Consider the following 19607-nt stretch of genomic DNA (forward strand, 5'->3'; position numbering starts at 1 on the left):
CGTCAATAAATAACGCCTCGACGGCTGAAAGGGCGAGCATATTTGGTGCGACCGGGATTCGAACACACTTGGCCATGCCGGGCCAGGAACAGGTAGGAAATACGTAAATATTGTATACTAGAAATTAGACAGACAAAAAAAAAGTAAAACATTGTGGTTTGTTGCGAATTTCGTGCAAAGCTACACGAGGGTTATCTGCGCTAGCCGTCCCTCATTTAGCATTGTAAGACTAGAGGGAAGGCAGCTTGTCATCACCACCAACTCTTGGGATACTCTTTTACCAACGAATAGTGGGATTGACCGTCAATAAATAACGCCTCCACGGCTGAAAGGGCGAGTATATTTGGGGTGTCAGGGATTCGAACCCGTGACCTTCGGATTATGAGTTGAGTGCCTTAACCATCTGGCCATGCTGAGCCCAATGTTCATAGAACCTGATCAAATATGTCCGTACCAATACTTAGGTATGTCTGACATTTTACAGACATCTAGGCTTTCAAACCATAATTATTGAAGGCCGCTAATATTTTTTATCTTTAACCAGTTAAATATATTACGGAAACTTAGAGCTTATTTTGACATGTACGTGAAGGAAGGTTTTTGAAAGTGTTTCATACGTCATGACTCAACTTTAACATCTGTCACTTGATTCTCATACACTGTTATTTCTTGCACATAAAAACACACATGAATGTTGTTTCTCATAAAAATAATTTATTAAACTATTTTCTTTTCTATAGAAAAAACGAAAACACAATGGTCGATTATTCAACCATTCGAGATTTCTTTTTGTTTGCTTGTTGTTAAACGTAAAGTTACACAATGGGCTGCATGTGCTCTGCCTCCCGCGGGTACTGAAACCCAATTTTAGTGTTATGAGTATTCATACGAAGAATATGACTTTTAATGTTACAAGTTTTCAGAACCGGAACCCGATTTTTGATGTTATAAGTCCTCCGAACCGGAACCCGACTTTTGATGCTATAATTCCTAAAAACCGGAACCTCAATTTTGATGATACAAGTCGTCAGACGAAGAACATGATTTGTAATATTATAATTATTCAGAAGCGGAACCCAACTTTTGATGTTATAAGTCCTCAGAACCGGAACCCGATTTTTGATGTTATAAGTCTTCACAACCATAAACCAACGTTTGATTTCATAAGTCTTGGTGTTTATCACTGAACAGATTAGGTGTTGAACATTAGTAAAAACAGTGACTTAAGACAATTTAACATGTGGCTCATAATGTGTATAACATTCTAACTGGGTTACACACTTAAATGACTGTTCTTTCCTGTGATGACCGAAGCTACAAATAAGTAGCATGGCTCAAAACTGTTTGACATTTCTATAGCTGTTGTACGTCTGGCTCGCCTCCATTAATTTTCCAACCTCAGTATAAGAATATTGACAGACGTATGTAAACCACAACGATCACATAAAGCGACCTTTCTTGATTATAAAATTTTGATTACAAAATATAACCGAAGTACTCATAACAACTCCGGATTAAATTTAGCCCCTTAAAGAGTGTTTATTTACATAAGGCAGGAGTAATTATCAATTAATCTGTAAAAAAACAAAATATTTATATGTACGCTAGATATAATGACCTAAACTACCTGATATATAAAATGGTATAAAATGATACAAAACAAAAGTTGGTGCTATCCTTGAACTGTGTGTAGAAGAAAATGTATACTTAGAATTACTGTTATAACCCACGGAACGTTTTTTTCTAACTGTAATACATTTAACCAAATGTTATAAAATTGACACAAATATATGCTGTGTATATTAGTACCGTCTTATGTGCGTAATCTAATACCCTAACGTTATAAAACTGTACAAATACATATTGTGTTCGTGTATATGAGTACCGTCTAATGACTGTAATATAATGACCTAACGTTATAAAACTGTACAAATACATATTGTGTTCGTGTATATGAGTACCGTCTAATGACTGTAATATAATGACCTAACGTTATAAAACTGTACAAATACATATTGTGTTCGTGTATATTAATACCGTCTAATGACTGTAATATAATGACCTAACGTTATAAAACTGTACAAATACATATTGTGTTCGTGTATATTAGTACCGTCTAATGACTGTAATCTAATACCCTAACGTTATAAAACTGTACAAATACATATTGTGTTTGTGTATATGAGTACCGTCTAATGACTGTAATATAATGGCCTAACGTTATAAAACTGTACAAATACATATTGTGTTCGTGTATATTAGTACCGTCTGATGTGCGTAATCTAATACCCTAACGTTATAAAACTGTACAAATACATATTGTGTTCGTGTATATTAGTACCGTCTAATGACTGTAATCTAATACCCTAACGTTATAAAACTGTACAAATACATATTGTGTTCGTGTATATGAGTACCGTCTAATGACTGTAACATAATGGCCTAACGTTATAAAACTGTACAAATACATATTGTGTTCGTGTATATGAGTACCGTCTAATGACTGTAATATAATGACCTAACGTTATAAAATTGTACAAATACATATTGTGTTCGTGTATATTAGTACTGTCTAATGACTGTAATATAATGACCTAACGTTATAAAACTGTACAAATACATATTGTGTTCGTGTATATTAGTACCGTCTAATGACTGTAATATAATGACCTAACGTTATAAAACTGTACAAATACATATTGTGTTCGTGTATATGAGTACCGTCTAATGACTGTAATATAATGGCCTAACGTTATAAAACTGTACAAATACATATTGTGTTCGTGTATATGAGTACCGTCTAATGACTGTAATATAATGGCCTAACGTTATAAAACTGTACAAATACATATTGTGTTCGTGTATATTAGTACCGTCTAATGACTGTAATATAATGACCTAACGTTATAAAACTGTACAAATACATATTGTGTTCGTGTATATTAGTACCGTCTAATGACTGTAATATAATGACCTAACGTTATAAAACTGTACAAATACATATTGTGTTCTGTATATGAGTACCGTCTAATGACTGTAATATAATGGCCTAACGTTATAAAACTGTACAAATACATATTGTGTTCGTGTATATGAGTACCGTCTAATGACTGTAATATAATACCCTAACGTTATAAAACTGTACAAATACATATTGTGTTCGTGTATATTAGTACCGTCTAATGACTGTAATCTAATACCCTAACGTTATAAAACTGTACAAATACATATTGTGTTCGTGTATATGAGTACCGTCTAATGACTGTAATATAATGGCCTAACGTTATAAAACTGTACAAATACATATTGTGTTCGTGTATATGAGTACCGTCTAATGACTGTAATATAATGACCTAACGTTATAAAACTGTACAAATACATATTGTGTTCGTGTATATGAGTACCGTCTAATGACTGTAATATAATGACCTAACGTTATAAAACTGTACAAATACATATTGTGTTCGTGTATATGAGTACCGTCTAATGACTGTAATATAATGGCCTAACGTTATAAAACTAGACTATTACTAAAACCGTAAAACCAATTAAAATTTATTTTTAAAAATTACCTGAAACCTTAAGACATGCTAGAATATTTCCTCAATGGTAAACAAATCTCTTATTTGCTTTCCTTATGAGCTTGTGATGTAGTTTAATAAAATGTTTTTGTATCTAAATAAAAGGGAATCCACAACAGCCTCTGTACTTTAAATTATTTTAAGCAGGATTAGAGTTAATTAATCAATAATACCTTTGTTTTCCTTTCTATGAACTATATTTTTGAGCGCAGGCAATACCAAACAGGAGGCGCGCTCGTATACCCGATTCAGTTTTATTACTCATCTGAATCTCTACCAATCTACCCTCAAATTGAAAATCTTTTAAGCAAGATTAGAATGGGTTAACCTACGAGACCTTGGAAGGCGGGTGTCGAAGCTATGAGCTAAACGTTTGTACTGATGGTCAATGTGTGAACTGCTATAATGTGACATAAAAAAAGAAAGAAAAAACCCAGCGCTGAAGGCGTATTTTGAATATCTTCATTAATAACAAGAAACATGTCTATATTTGTCTTTTATTTATTAATTAAATAAACCCAATTTCGCTTCTCAAAAGACCAATCGGTTTCTCCTTCTTTTCTCTTTCATGTTTGGTAATTCAGAGCCTCACGACTTTGGTTTCACTGTATTCTCTGTAATAGAAGACAACGCAACGGTGAAACTGTAATCCATCATTCGAACGAAGCGTTAACTCCTCCCAACCCCCTGTTTTCTAGACCTAATCGATCACAAAGCTTACGTTCCTTCTGGCCGATCTGTAAACAAGACAGGTTTTGTTTGGATAGCGGACAGGAAAGTAAAATTGTTTGGTGCGTTTTTCTTTTCATAGTCCTAACTGTTAACGATTGGATGTTTATACTTGAGGTTCGCCAATTATTTATTTACAAAAAAAAAAAAGAAGCAGTTTGGGAATTCGAAATCTACTCAATTTTTCGCGCAAAATTCCCTTCGATTCGTTTGAGTGTCACCTTAGAGAAGAGAAAACACCTTACACTAATACTGTAGATTATTCATTCTTCTTTAGGTACAGGAATTAGAAATTATGTTTTTGTTATCGTGAAATGGATTAGGGTAATTTGTGCTCTATTTTACACCCCGTTTTATACAATATTTTTAAACAAAAAATTCCATGAAATAATCTATAGATAAGTGAAACAATGATCGTTTTCGTGCTGGAAAAAAATATATAGAAAAAATAACAGAGAAACAAAGAGAAACACTCTCTTAGAGCGTTGTGGATTTTTATTGTAAAAATATAATAATTTACTGCCACTTTCGGTTAAAACTGACCATAAATCACTTTTAAGTAAAGACAGTGAAGTTTGTTTGTTTGTTGTTTGAATTTCGCGCAAAGCTACACGAGGGCTACATGCGCTAGCCGTCCCTAATTTAGTAGTTTAAGACAAGGAAGAAGGCCGCTACTCATTACCACACACCGCCGACTTCTGGGCTAATCGTTTTCTAATGAAAAGTGGGATTGACCGCACATTATGACGCCTCCATGGCTGGAAGGGCAAGCGTGTATAGTATAACGGGGATTCGGACCCTCGACCTTCAGATTACGAGTCGAGCGCCCTAACCACCTGGCCATTCTGGGCCCGTAAAGACAGCGAAATTGGTTTTTACCAATTCAGTTAGCCATACACATTATGAGTGAAAGTGAACAACAACCAACAAGACAATATCCAGAAGGCATTTCGCCAGGCCTTATCAGGCCGGATAGGATATGAAAAACAGAGGCGCTAGTAAATTATACAGTTGTATGAACCACTATTACGGTGTGAACTGGATTACGTTGGTGAAGTGCAATATTTGTATTTTATATGAATCGTTTATATGTAAGAATTAAAACAAATATCACTCATAGATCATATATTTAAGTTATTTATTATAAAATTTTATATGAATTTACTTTTATTCATCATTAAAAAACAGAAGAATTGACGATTGCCGGTTTCAGCTCATACCGTTAAGTATTATAAATACGGTATAATTGATTCTTATCGGTTTCATTTCACTAACTTATACATTTAATTAAAGACGTGGAGTTGATTATTGCCGGTTTCAGCTAGTTAATTCATACCGTTAAGTAAAGATGGTAGAATTGATTATTACCGGTTTCAGTTCACTGACATCCCATCCCAGATATTCCGCAACAGCCATCATCTGGTTTACAATACAATCGATTTCCTGAAAAGCAATTAAAACAACTATTAAACCGTACACTATATATAGCAAAACCTAAACTAACGTTTTAATCATGATAGTTTATTAAAGACTATAATTCACTAATGCGTCCAGGACATCTAAATTAATTTTGTTCGTGGACGTAAAAACAAACTAAAAACTCAAGATGATATTAAAATTCAGATTATTAATTTCCAAATAATTAACTTAAAATTAATTGTGTAGTATGCTGTAAAACAAGATAAAACACTGTTTGAGGCTTGAACAAGTAACACAAGGATTACAAAATGTATCTCAGAACGACTGGTATAGGTATTAACACTTTTATTGATAAGCAGAGAACAACGGTTCGACCTTTCTAGGTCATCTTTAAGTTAACAAAGAAAGGTCGAAACGTTGTTCTCTGCTTATCAATAAAAGTGTTAATACCTATACCAGCCGTTCTGAGAGACATTTTTATTTCAAGTGGGTTTCCCGTCATCAAGGATTACAAAGATTAGGGTTTAAATACGTAAAACAAGTGTTACAGAGATTAGGGTATATCTGGATAAAAGAAGTGTTACAGAGTTTAAGGTTTAGGCAAGTAAAACAAGGGTTACGGAGATTAGGGTATATCTGGATAAAACAAGTGTTACAGAGTTTAAGGTTTAGGCAAGTAAAACAAGGGTTAGAGATTAGGGTATACCTAGGCAAAACAGGTGTTACAGAGTTTAAGGTTTAGGCAAGTAAAACAAGGGTTACGGAGATTAGGGTATATCTGGATAAAACAAGTGTTACAGAGTTTAAGGTTTAGGCAAGTAAAACAAGGGTTAGAGATTAGGGTATACCTAGGCAAAACAGGTGTTACAGAGTTTAAGGTTTAGGCAAGTAAAACAAGGGTTACAGAGATTAGGGTATACCTAGGCAAAACAAGTGTTACAGAGTTTAAGGTTAAGGCAAGTAAAACAAGGGTTACAGAGATTAGGGTATACCTAGGCAAAACAAGTGTTACAGAGTTTAAGGTTAAGGCAAGTAAAACAAGGGTTACAGAGATTAGGGTATACCTAGGCAAAACAAGTGTTACAGAGTTTAAGGTTTAGGTAAGTAAAACAAGGGTAACAGAGATTATGGTTTACCTCGGCAAAACAAGTGTTACAAAGTTTAAGGTTTAGGCGAGCAAAATTAGGGTTACAGAGATTTAGATTTACCTACGTAAAAAAAGTGTTACAAAGTTTAAGGTTTACGCAAGTAAAACAAGGGTTATAGAGATTAAAGTTTAGGCAAGAAAACAAGGGTTACAGAGATTAGGGTTCACTTAGATAAACAAGTATTACAAAATTTAGACTTTAGGCGTATTCTTAGTGTATTCTGTCTGTCATTCAATAAACAAAATAAAGTCTATATTAATGAAAAATAATACTCGTATATACCCCATGATAATAAGCAAATAACAACATGAAACAGAAGACAGTGTTTATTTAAGGTAATTATGTGGTTGATGGACCGTAAAACTGCTCAAGTGTTACGTCTTTGTTATATGTTGGTATAATAGGAAATGTAAGATAATACATTGTTTATCGTTTCTACGTGTTTGAATCAGATTACGTATCCTGGAAATGAATTGCTATTTAACGTATAAATACAGTGCAATCAAGACTACACAGATCTGTCAGATTTACGTAATGCGACTTTTACCATGTGATATAGCAAGGTATTTATCAGTTGTTATTTAACTTTTAACATTTATCCAGATCAATATATTTGTAAGTTGTTACTTAACTTTGGACAGTCTTTATGGGTTCACAGCTTTTTAGTTCATATTTGGAAGAACATCCTACACAAATACAAATGGTATATTCCATTATAAGAGTCCTTTGTACTAAGAAAGACGACAATGGAGCAGTCTTTCACAACTCACGAAATCCCCTGTTTCTCCCCCTCCAAAGAACGACATAGGGATATAATATTGGAATAGCAAGTAATACTTCACTACCCATTAAAACCTCTGATGTATATCTTTCATAAGTTCCCCTTTCTATTAATGAACTATATTTTGTTGTTGTGGATGTTTTCGATGGATATATGTGCTTCACAATTTACATGCAAGTTCATACAAAGTTTTAACATCCTAATTGTATAATGAAGGTCGACACAGTGTACCTTATCATTAAGAACAAAACAAGTGAGCTACGTTCCTTTTTAAGGATACCTCTTCATTCAATAAGTACCTACATAAACTAACACTCGTTTTAAGTATGTATAAATACCAAACGACGAACGCGCTTATGGGTGAAGAATTCAGTGTACCATCACCTCACACTAGCTCGCAGAAGTTGCCCCTCGGTGGGTCAGTGGTAAGTTTACGGACTAACAACGCTAATATCAGAGATTAAATTTCCCTCGAGGAAGACACAACAGACAACCTAATGTGGTTTTGCTCTAAAATAAACCCTATGAGATTTGTTCCAACACTGCAAAACATATTTCCTTATAATATATTTCTCTCAGTTTAAACCCACTTTTAAAGTAAGAATGTACCATGCAGTAACTAACAACGCCACCTATACAAAATCATAAAACGAAAAACAAAATACGTAACGTTAATTCTGCTGATACTTCTCACGTGCTGGCGGTTGTTTAACTTAGTTCTGAAAAGAGTTTCTACTAAAGAGATCTTTACTTTTGTATGTGTTGTTCATGTAAGGCGCATGGTTCACTTAGTTACGAAATAGTTTCGATCAAAAAGAAGTTTATGGTTTAAACCTTTTTTTCGCAAAGAAACTGCATCTAAAGATCAAGGAAATGAGTGGTACATAATTTGAAATTTCTCTTGAATCTAAAATGACTTTAAAACTTTATTATGGTGTTTCACAGTAGTGTATAGAAATATCCCACTATTTTTCGTGTTCTACATTTCTTGAGTCGTTTGATTAGCAGAATAATAAAAACTATACTTACTAAGAAGAATTTCGGGAATTGTCTGTATTTACTTCCTAAGACTTTGTAATTCGCTATTTTATATTTATTTTAGAAGTTACTAACGACCTCTTTCTCGTAAAGTTTTCTTTAGATGTTTTACGGTCCTTTTTTACCCCGATTTGTATTTGATATCTCCTGGAAGTTGATAAAGAAAAACGATGACGCAAGAAGTTCTTTGATCTGGAAGCCAATTGTTTACAGCCTAACCATCAACCTTGTCCAAATGTCCTTTGATGAACGAGCACGCACGTAATCACCAAGGATACGCAAACGACAACGTAATCTGCTTCCAATGGGCGCTGTATTAGTCGTAATCCCAGCTAGGGGTTCGACTCTTTGTCTTATTGCTAACCAGGTAAATAAAGTCACCGACTCGAGCTCTAAGTAACATCCCATTATCAAATGAAGAAAAATGTGTTTCTATGATTTTTTTTATCTGTTCGATTTACAAAACGAAATAAAATTGTCTCTTCTATCCAATAATACCATCATTCTATTGTTCAAGTGTTACTGACAAATCGAACACTACTTCAGTTATTTTGTTTCGATTGTGTATTTTCGTATAAGTAACGTCTACATGTTTATGTCTGTATATCTCTGTTGTGGTTCAGATGTATGACTTAACCTTACAGAAGTAAAAGTTACTTCATCTTCAGTGTTTTTATCTCGCAGCCTGAGACTTAATTAAGAGCTGAAATTTACAGTGACAGCTATTGGCTGATAAAAACATTGCTTATTTTACTGGTAAACTATGTCTCATATATTGAAGACAACGACTGCTTTGCAGTTGAACCCGTGGTTGATAACGAATTTAGTAATTTTATAGTTAATGTTCTAACAATTTCAAACAATAATATCTTGTGCTAGCTTGTTAAAGAGTTAGATGCTATATAATCAAATTAGTTTCTCGCATTATTTCGTAGCCACTTGAAATGGTGTTCCCAGTTTCTCCATTAAATATCAATAAACCATCCATTTATTCATTTCCATGTTGCTTATTTCTGAAAAAACATATTTTTTTTAATTATTCCAATGTCTGGTTTGTTTGTAAACACCAAGGTATGGAAAGGACAATCTCCATAATGTCCACCACAGATATAGAAGCAACTAGCACCTGTGGAAGTACTATTGTCATGTATATCTTATTAAAGTACTTGATGAAATACAGTTAACAGTGCGCTACAAGTGATTTTTATCATAAGAAAACAAAAACTGTGGTACAGTATGTTATCATACACCAACAAAAACTGTGGTACAGTACTTTATCATACACCAACAAAAACTGTGGTACAGTACTTTATCATATACCAACAAAAACTGTGGTACAGTATATTATGATACACCAACAAATAACTGAGTCAGGGATTCGGATTCCTGTTCATACAAAATATTTTAAGAAAACAATAAATACATTTTTTTGTATTAATTAATCGTCTTTGGCTAAATAATCGAAGTATCGCAGTTCCGGATAAATATTAAGAAATTCTCAAAAACTCAGAAACATAAGTAAAACTAACAGACTACAATAACAATATAATATATGTGGGCTTTATAACATGTTAAGCATCCAATATATGTCTTCAACACAGAATACAAGAAGGTAAATTATTTGAAATATGTGTTTTATAACGGGTAGTTTTACTAGTTGTTCTGATATAATATAAGGAACGAATAGGTTTATTAGTTCCTGTGAAACAATGTAAGTGTCATTTGTATTACTTATCAATGCTAGATTTTATCATATTAAGACAAAACTAGAAAATAAAGCAAAACCCAGAGAAAACTATTATAATAATACTTATTAACTAAGTGCACTTCGTTCCAACGATTTTAAATAATAGGTGAATTTAAATATGCTTTAGCAGGAATCTTGTGCAATGACATATTACAAGGGTTGTGAAAATATTTAGGACTCTAGGCTACATAATGACATCACAAGTTTATTTACTGAGTGTTAAGTACGGCAAAGTTTAGCCCTAACTAAACTAAAGCGAAAAACGGACAGAAGTTACGGTGCTAATTTATCTCTTTTTCGAATATAGACCGTACTTTAGAAAGGCTAAACTAATGTTAGGCCTAAAGCAAGCGAACTTCACAGATTGCGATGCCTGGCATTAGAATTCCATCGTATTATTCTAGAAACATTGCGTTTAAAGAAGTTTTGTTTCAATAAATATATTAACAAGTACTTTACGAATTTCTTCAACAACACAATTTTAAGTCACTTAGGTACATTAAATTAACAATTACCAACGTTTTCGGCGTATTGAATAAAGCTGTTTTGTCAACGTTGTCATCCGGGTACAAATTAATTTTGCTCACGAATCGGAAGTATCAATCTTATAAAGCCTGACTACCGAAAAAAACCCTAAAGTTGCAAAGAACATATTTCAATGGACAGCGTTAGATATATAAGCATAACATATGAAAAAACAGTAAGTTTATATCTAGAAATTGTCAATAATATGATAACACACATCTCATAAACATAAACAAATCACTTACGTTGCTGTCGAGGTAGCCGTTGCTATCGGTGTCGTAAAGTCGAAACATAACTGTAAAAATAACAATATGTAAATATGAACGAAATAAGATTGTAGAGTAACAAACTTATTTATAAACGAGTTTATTCTGTCATTCTGAAAACCAAAAACAAACATAAAAAGCTAGAGGCGCTCAACAAAACAGTAACCTTAAAAGTTCTGTTCTAATATTTAGTTGCAGATTGTTTCCAGCAACGGCCAGTTTAGCTTAATCTTAGGCCTAAAACAAAACTCGACTATAATGATTTTCTTTCATAACAGTGTTTATTTGGACAAAGTAAATCATTGCTATTATTTAAGTTTCCTAAAACATGGGTAAAACTGAAGAACGTTTAATGTTGGTTTTTCCATAATAAGCTTATTATATAAATTATTATATAAATTACTTTGCAAATTGTAAGTAAGAATTTTCTTGTAATAATATTTATTTTAAAATTATAATTTTTCTCGAATTAAACTTCATTACCACTATCTTCAGAAATAATATATCTACATTACCACTATCTTCAGAAATAATATATCTACATTACCACCATCTTCAGATATAATATATCTACATTACCACCATCTTCAGATATAATATATCTACATTACCACTATCTTCAGATATAATATATCTACATTACCACTAACTTCAGATATAATATATCTACATTACCACTATCTTCAGATATAATATATCTACATTACCACCATCTTCAGACATATTATATCTACCTTACCACCATCTTCAGATATAATATATCTACATTACCACCATCTTCAGATATAATATATCTACATTACCACTATCTTCAGAAATAATATATCTACATTACCACTATCTTCAGATATAATATATCTACATTACCACTATCTTCAGATATAATATATCTACATTACCACTATCTTCAGATATAATATATCTACATTACCACTAACTTCAGATATAATATATCTACATTACCACTATCTTCAGATATAATATATCTACATTACCACTAACTTCAGAAATAATATATCTACATTACCACTATCTTCAGATATAATATATCTACATTACCACTAACTTCAGATATAATATATCTACATTACCACTATCTTCAGATATAATATATCTACATTACCACTATCTTCAGAAATAATATATCTACATTACCACTATCTTCAGATATAATATATCTACATTACCACTAACTTCAGATATAATATATCTACATTACCACGAACTTCTGATATAATATATCTACATTACCACTATCTTCAGATATAATATATCTACATTACCACTATCTTCAGAAATAATATATCTACATTACCACAATATTCAGATATAATATATCTACATTACCACTATCTTCAGAAATAATATTACCACTATCTACATTACCACTATCTTCAGATATAATATATCTACATTACCACTATCTTCAGAAATAATATATCTACATTACCACTATCTTCAGAAATAATATATCTACATTACCACTATCTTCAGAAATAATATATCTACATTACCACTATCTTCAGAAATAATATATCTACATTACCACTATCTTCAGAAATAATATATCTACATTACCACTATCTTCAGAAATAATATATCTACATTACCTCATCTTCAGATATAATATATCTACATTACCACTATCTTCAGATATAATATATCTACATTACCACTATCTTCAGATATAATATATCTACATTACCACTATCTTCAGATATAATATATCTACATTACCACTATCTTCAGATATAATATATCTACATTACCACTATCTTCAGATATAATATATCTACATTACCACCACTATCTTCAGATATAATATATCTACATTACCACTATCTTCAGATATAATATATCTACATTACCACTTCAGATCTTACCACTATCTTCAGATATAATATATCTACATTACCACTATCTTCAGATATAATATATCTACATTACCACTATCTTCAGATATAATATATCTACATTACCACATCTTCAGATATAATATATCTACATTACCACTATCTTCAGATATAATATATCTACATTACCACATCTTCAGATATAATATATCTACATTACCACTATCTTCAGAAATAATATATCTACATTACCACTATCTTCAGATATAATATATCTACATTACCACTACATCTTCAGATATAATATATCTACATTACCACTATCTTCAGATATAATATATCTACATTACCACTATCTTCAGATATCTTCAGATATAATATATCTACATTACCACTATCTTCAGATATAATATATCTACATTACCACTATCTTCAGATATAATATATCTACATTACCACTATCTTCAGATAATAATATATCTACATTACCACTATCTTCAGATATAATATATCTACATTACCACTATCTTCAGATATAATATATCTACATTACCACTATCTTCAGATATAATATATCTACATTACCACTATCTTCAGATATAATATATCTACATTACCACTATCTTCAGATATAATATATCTACATTACCACTATCTTCAGATATAATATATCTACATTACCACTATCTTCAGATATAATATATCTACATTACCACTATCTTCAGATATAATATATCTACATTACCACTATCTTCAGATATAATATATCTACATTACCACTATCTTCAGATATAATATATCTACATTACCACTATCTTCAGATATAATATATCTACATTACCACTATCTTCAGATATAATATATCTACATTACCACTATCTTCAGATATAATATATCTACATTACCACTATCTTCAGATATAATATATCTACATTACCACTATCTTCAGATATAATATATCTACATTACCACTATCTTCAGATATAATATATCTACATTACCACTATCTTCAGATATAATATATCTACATTACCACTATCTTCAGATATAATATATCTACATTACCACTATCTTCAGAAATATATATATCTACATTACCACTATCTTCAGATATAATATATCTACATTACCACTATCTTCAGATATAATATATCTACATTACCACTATCTTCAGATATAATATACATTATATCTTCAGATATATATATATCTACATTACCACTATCTTCAGATATAATATATCTACATTACCACTATCTTCAGATATAATATATCTACATTACCACTATCTTCAGATATAATATATCTACATTACCACTATCTTCAGATATAATATATCTACATTACCACTATCTTCATTACCATATAATATATCTACATTACCACTATCTTCAGATATAATATATCTACATTACCACTATCTTCAGATATAATATATCTACATTACCACTATCTTCAGATATAATATATCTACATTACCACTATCTTCAGATATAATATATCTACATTACCACTATCTTCAGATATAATATATCTACATTACCACTATCTTCAGATATAATATATCTACATTACCACTATCTTCAGATATAATATATCTACATTACCACTATCTTCAGATATAATATATCTACATTACCACTATCTTCAGATATAATATATCTACATTACCACTATCTTCAGATATAATATATCTACATTACCACTATCTTCAGATATAATATATCCTACATTACCACTATCTTCAGATATAATATATCTACATTACCACTATCTTCAGATATAATATATCTACATTACCACTATCTTCAGATATAATATATCTACATTACCACTATCTTCAGATATAATATATCTACATTACCACTATCTTCAGATATAATATATCTACATTACCACTATCTTCAGATATAATATATCTACATTACCACTATCTTCAGAAATAATATATCTACATTACCACTATCTTCAGATATAATATATCTACATTACCACTATCTTCAGATATAGTATATCTACATTACCACTATCTTCAGATATAATATATCTACATTACCACTAACTTCAGATATAATATATCTACATTACCACTATCTTCAGATATAATATATCTACATTACCACCATCTTCAGATATAATATATCTACATTACCACCATCTTCAGATATAATATATCTACATTACCACCATCTTCAGATATAATATATCTACATTACCACTATCTTCAGATATAATATACCTACATTACCACTATCTTCAGATATAATATATCTACATTACCACTATCTTCAGAAATAATATATCTACATTACCACTAACTTCAGATATAATATATCTACATTACCACCAACTTCAGATATAATATATCTAAGTCAAAGTTTCAGAATATCGTGTTTTTTTCAAGTTATTTATACTCCTTTATACTCCTACTATACGTAAGGGGTACAGACATCCTGTAAAGAGTATAGACTAGGTACTCCTACTATACCTAAAGTGTATAGATTAGGTACTCCTACTATACCTAAAGTGTATAGATTAGGTACTCCTACTATACGTAAGGGGTACAGACATCCTGTAAAGAGTATAGACTATGTGCTCCTACTATATCCAAGGGGTATAGACTATGTACTCCTATTATTCCTAAGTGGTATAGGCTACGTTCTCCTACTATACCCAAGGGGTATAGACTATGTACTCCTATTATTCCTAAGTGGTATAGGCTACGTTCTTCTACTATACCCAAGGGCTATATATATTATGTGCTCCTACTATACCCAAGGGGTATAGACTATGTACTCCTATTATTCCTAAGTGGTATAGGCTACGTTCTCCTACTATACCCAAGGGTATAAGAGACTATGTGCTCTTACTATATCCTGCCCCCGCTAGTACAGCGGTATTCTCCGGATTTACAACGCTAAAATCAGGGGTTCGATTCCCCTCGGTGGGCTGAGCAGATAGCCCTTTGTGGCTTTGCTATACGAAAAACACACACACACTTACTATATCCAAGAGGTATAGACTATGTACCTTTACTCCAGCTAAAAGGTACAAACACCTGTATGGAGTATAGCTAACCAGATAAATAACTTGTTTGTTCAATTTCGCGCAAAACTATTCGAGAGGTATCTTCGCTAACCATCTATAATTTGGAAGTGATAGACTAGAAGTGTGAGATAGAAAATTATATTTTACGTGGGGGGTTGTGCTTATCGTTCATTTATCATCTTCTTCTATCGCTTACGTTGTCTATAAATTAGCACGTTAACTCACCTTCTAGCTAATCATTTGTACATGAAACAAATAAGCGCGTATAATGAAACTGACACTACCTTCTCTAGCGGTGACGTACAGAAGTACTAATGTAGTAGAATAGCGTGTAAATTTATAATCACACGAGATGTATTCTCGTGACCTATTCGGTCAATAAATACCCTGTCAGAAACTTCACCAAGAGAGGAGTCATGGGATAATAAGTGAATTATTGCTGTTGTAACGGATTTACTACTATATATTTATTTTAATATCAATATTTGTTTTAGTTAAATATATATTCCGAAATGCATGTAACTTATACTGTTAAATCTGTATTGTAAAATTCCCGCTTATTCCCTGAACTTGTAAAATAATCTCGAATATACGAGGGCTGTTTCACTGTGTCGGTATTTGGGTATTGATGTTGTTAAATACCCAGGAGGGTCAGGTACATTTGACCTCTTCCTCCCTCATGGCTGTTAAAAAAATACGCGGACTGTTTGAATTGCGCGGCTCCAGTTGGTTCCAGGGGAATCCGCTTGGTGTCGCTAGGTTCGCACAGATCAGCTGATTACAACGCCATTTTCCGATTGCAGATATCTTCATTTGTGTATTAGCTACGCGGTTTTAAGTGAAGTGCGATTTTTTTCGTTTGGCGGATTTCAGAATGAATGGCCTGAAGGAGCAACGACTTGCTGTGACATTTTGTGTTAAACTTGGAAAATCTGCGACAGAAACTTTTGCTATGCTTAACACGGCTTACGGTGATGTTGCTATTAAGCGTACGGCATGTTTCAAGTGGCATGAACGTTTTAAGGATGGTCGACAGTCCATTGAAGATGATGAGCGTCCTGGACGTTCTTCCACGTCAACTGACGACCCACACGTCGACAAAATCAACACCCTGGTGCGGGCAAATCGACGTCTGACTGTCAGGGAGCTTGCTGAAGAGTGTGGGATATCAGTTGGATCTTTTTACGAGATTTTGACCGAAAAATTGAAGATGCACCGCGTTGCTGCGAAATTCAGCCCTCAGAACTCGTGAGATTTTGGCCAAACACTCGATCACTGTTCTTCCCCACCCCCCTACTGACCTTGTTCCTTGCGATTTTTTCTTGTTCCCCAAACTCAAATGACCCTTGAAAGGAAGAAGATTCGAGACGATTCCCGAGATTAAGGCAAATGCGACGAAGGAGCTGGAAGACATTACAAAAGAAGCGTACAAAAACTGTTTCAACAAGTGGAAACACCGTTGGGATAAGTGTGTGCGTTGGGGAGGAGAGTACTTTGAAGGGGTCCCAGACCTGTAACTTCTAAATAAAGTACATTTTGTTTTATGACGTCAGTCCGCGTATTTTTTTTGAACAGACCTCGTAAAAAACAATACACTATGTGTGTATCTAAATACTAATGATTGCCAGTATTGTTGGGCCAGATGTTTGTTTGTTTTGGAATTTCGCACAAAGCTACTCGAGGGCTATTTGTGCTAGCCGTCCCTAATTTAGCAGTGTAAGACTAGAGGGAAGGCAGCTAATCATCACCACCCACCGCCAACTCTTGGGCTACTCTTTTACCAACGAAAAGTGGGATTGACCGTCACTTTATAACGCCCCCACGGCTGGGAGGGCGAGCATGTTTGGCGCGACTTGGGCGCGAACCCGCGACCCTCAGATTACGAAGCGCACGCCTTAACGCGCTAGGCCATGCCGGGCCCCTGGGCCAGATGAAATTTCTATAATTTTGTTCGCCTAATGTTCATAAACCGACCCGCCAAGAAACAGTTTTTATATTGCTGGTTTGCTAAAATTACTATATTATAAACACGGGAAGTTATAACTGTGATAACTGATTGGTTATCAACAAACTACAGATATTTGACCAGGAACGTTTATAGATTTCAAACACTTCAGCAGATTACCAACTATTAGTTACGAAAACATTATATAACTTCCAAATGAAATAACTCTCGTATGATAAGCGAAGAGTTAGCTAGCTCCTCGTTAAGTGAATTGTGCCTATATTATTTTGTTTGATTGTTTGGAATTAAGCAAAAAGCTACATAATTGGCTCTCTGGGTTCTGCCTATCATAGGGATCGAAACCCGATTTTTAGCGTTGTAAGTTCGCAGACATACCACTGTGCCACTGGGAGGCGCCTATATCAACTCGAAATTAATTCGCTTATCGTAAAAACTCCATATTATATCAAGAAACTTCCGAATCAGATCAAAGACTCAATATTGTTAGTAAGTTTGTAAAAGTCTTGTACGCAATTCTATACTTGTGATAATTGTTATTATAGACTTATTGTTGTTTTTATTTTAAAATATATTTGTCTTAAGAAAGAAAACTGTGTGTATCAATCTTGTCGGCAAATATTATAAATTTGATACATCTCAAAATCATACTATAATGAAACTCTTGCTTGCATGATATTAGTTAAAACCTTTTTATTACATGATGTGCGACCCCCAACTTCGCATCATTTTTATCTTGCATACATATAGATTTGCAATATGGGTAACAATTTTCCCGTTTTGCCTCCATTTCCCGTCACGGAGAACTTCATTTTTCTCCTTTCTCAGGCTGCGGTCTCACGCGGATCTAATGCACTGGACCATCTATACAAATATAATAGTACTGCCTGTTCTATGTCTATGTATATATTTCGCAGGGTGTGGATGGAACTTCACTAAAATCGGTAAGGAGGTTCATTAGGTTCATGGGGAAATACAAATTTTCAAATTTGCATTTTACTGTTTTTATTAATGTTTTACGGGCGTTTGTTTTGACCACAACTTCATCCTTGTTGATAAACCTTCACCAAATTTGGCATGAAGGTTTGTTGGGTCCACGAGGAGATACATGCACATTTACGGTTTCACATTTTGTGTTTTCCTGTTTTTATGGGTGTTTTGGGTTTATCTTTTTTTAATTACATATAATTGAAACAACTTTTCATGTTCTAAGATAACCTTTCATTAACAATAATTATACGCAAATTCCGTCCAGGATACGGGTACCCTAGCTAGTTTAATAAACTTCTACATTTAAATTATAATTTAACTCAGTTTGAAGCTATTTGAAATCGTAATACGTAACATAATAAAGTGGAGGCTTGTCCGAGATAAGTTACAATACGTAACACAGTTTATCACTCGATACTGTTATTGACATTGAAAGGTATATTTGGAATATTGTATTTGCTGTTGTTTTTTGGAGTTTTTTTTCTCTCTGGTTACTTTTTCTGATCCTATTATTTGAAA

The 19607-nt window shown here is 32.8% G+C and overlaps 1 pseudogene across 1 annotated transcript in view; it reads right to left on the reverse strand.

Annotated features, from left to right (window-relative positions):
• Positions 1-19607, reverse strand: part of LOC143236781 (diacylglycerol kinase beta-like) — a 120446-nt pseudogene that overhangs the window by 72950 nt on the left and 27889 nt on the right. The window contains exons 8-9 of the transcript XR_013019750.1: positions 11214-11263; positions 5679-5753 (exon numbers count right to left, since the gene is read on the reverse strand). The product of XR_013019750.1 is annotated as a diacylglycerol kinase beta-like (transcript). The remainder of the gene's footprint in view (positions 1-5678; positions 5754-11213; positions 11264-19607) is intronic.

This window comes from Tachypleus tridentatus, chromosome 13 (genome assembly GCF_004210375.1).
Source record: "Tachypleus tridentatus isolate NWPU-2018 chromosome 13, ASM421037v1, whole genome shotgun sequence".
Lineage (NCBI taxonomy): Eukaryota > Metazoa > Arthropoda > Merostomata > Xiphosura > Limulidae > Tachypleus > Tachypleus tridentatus.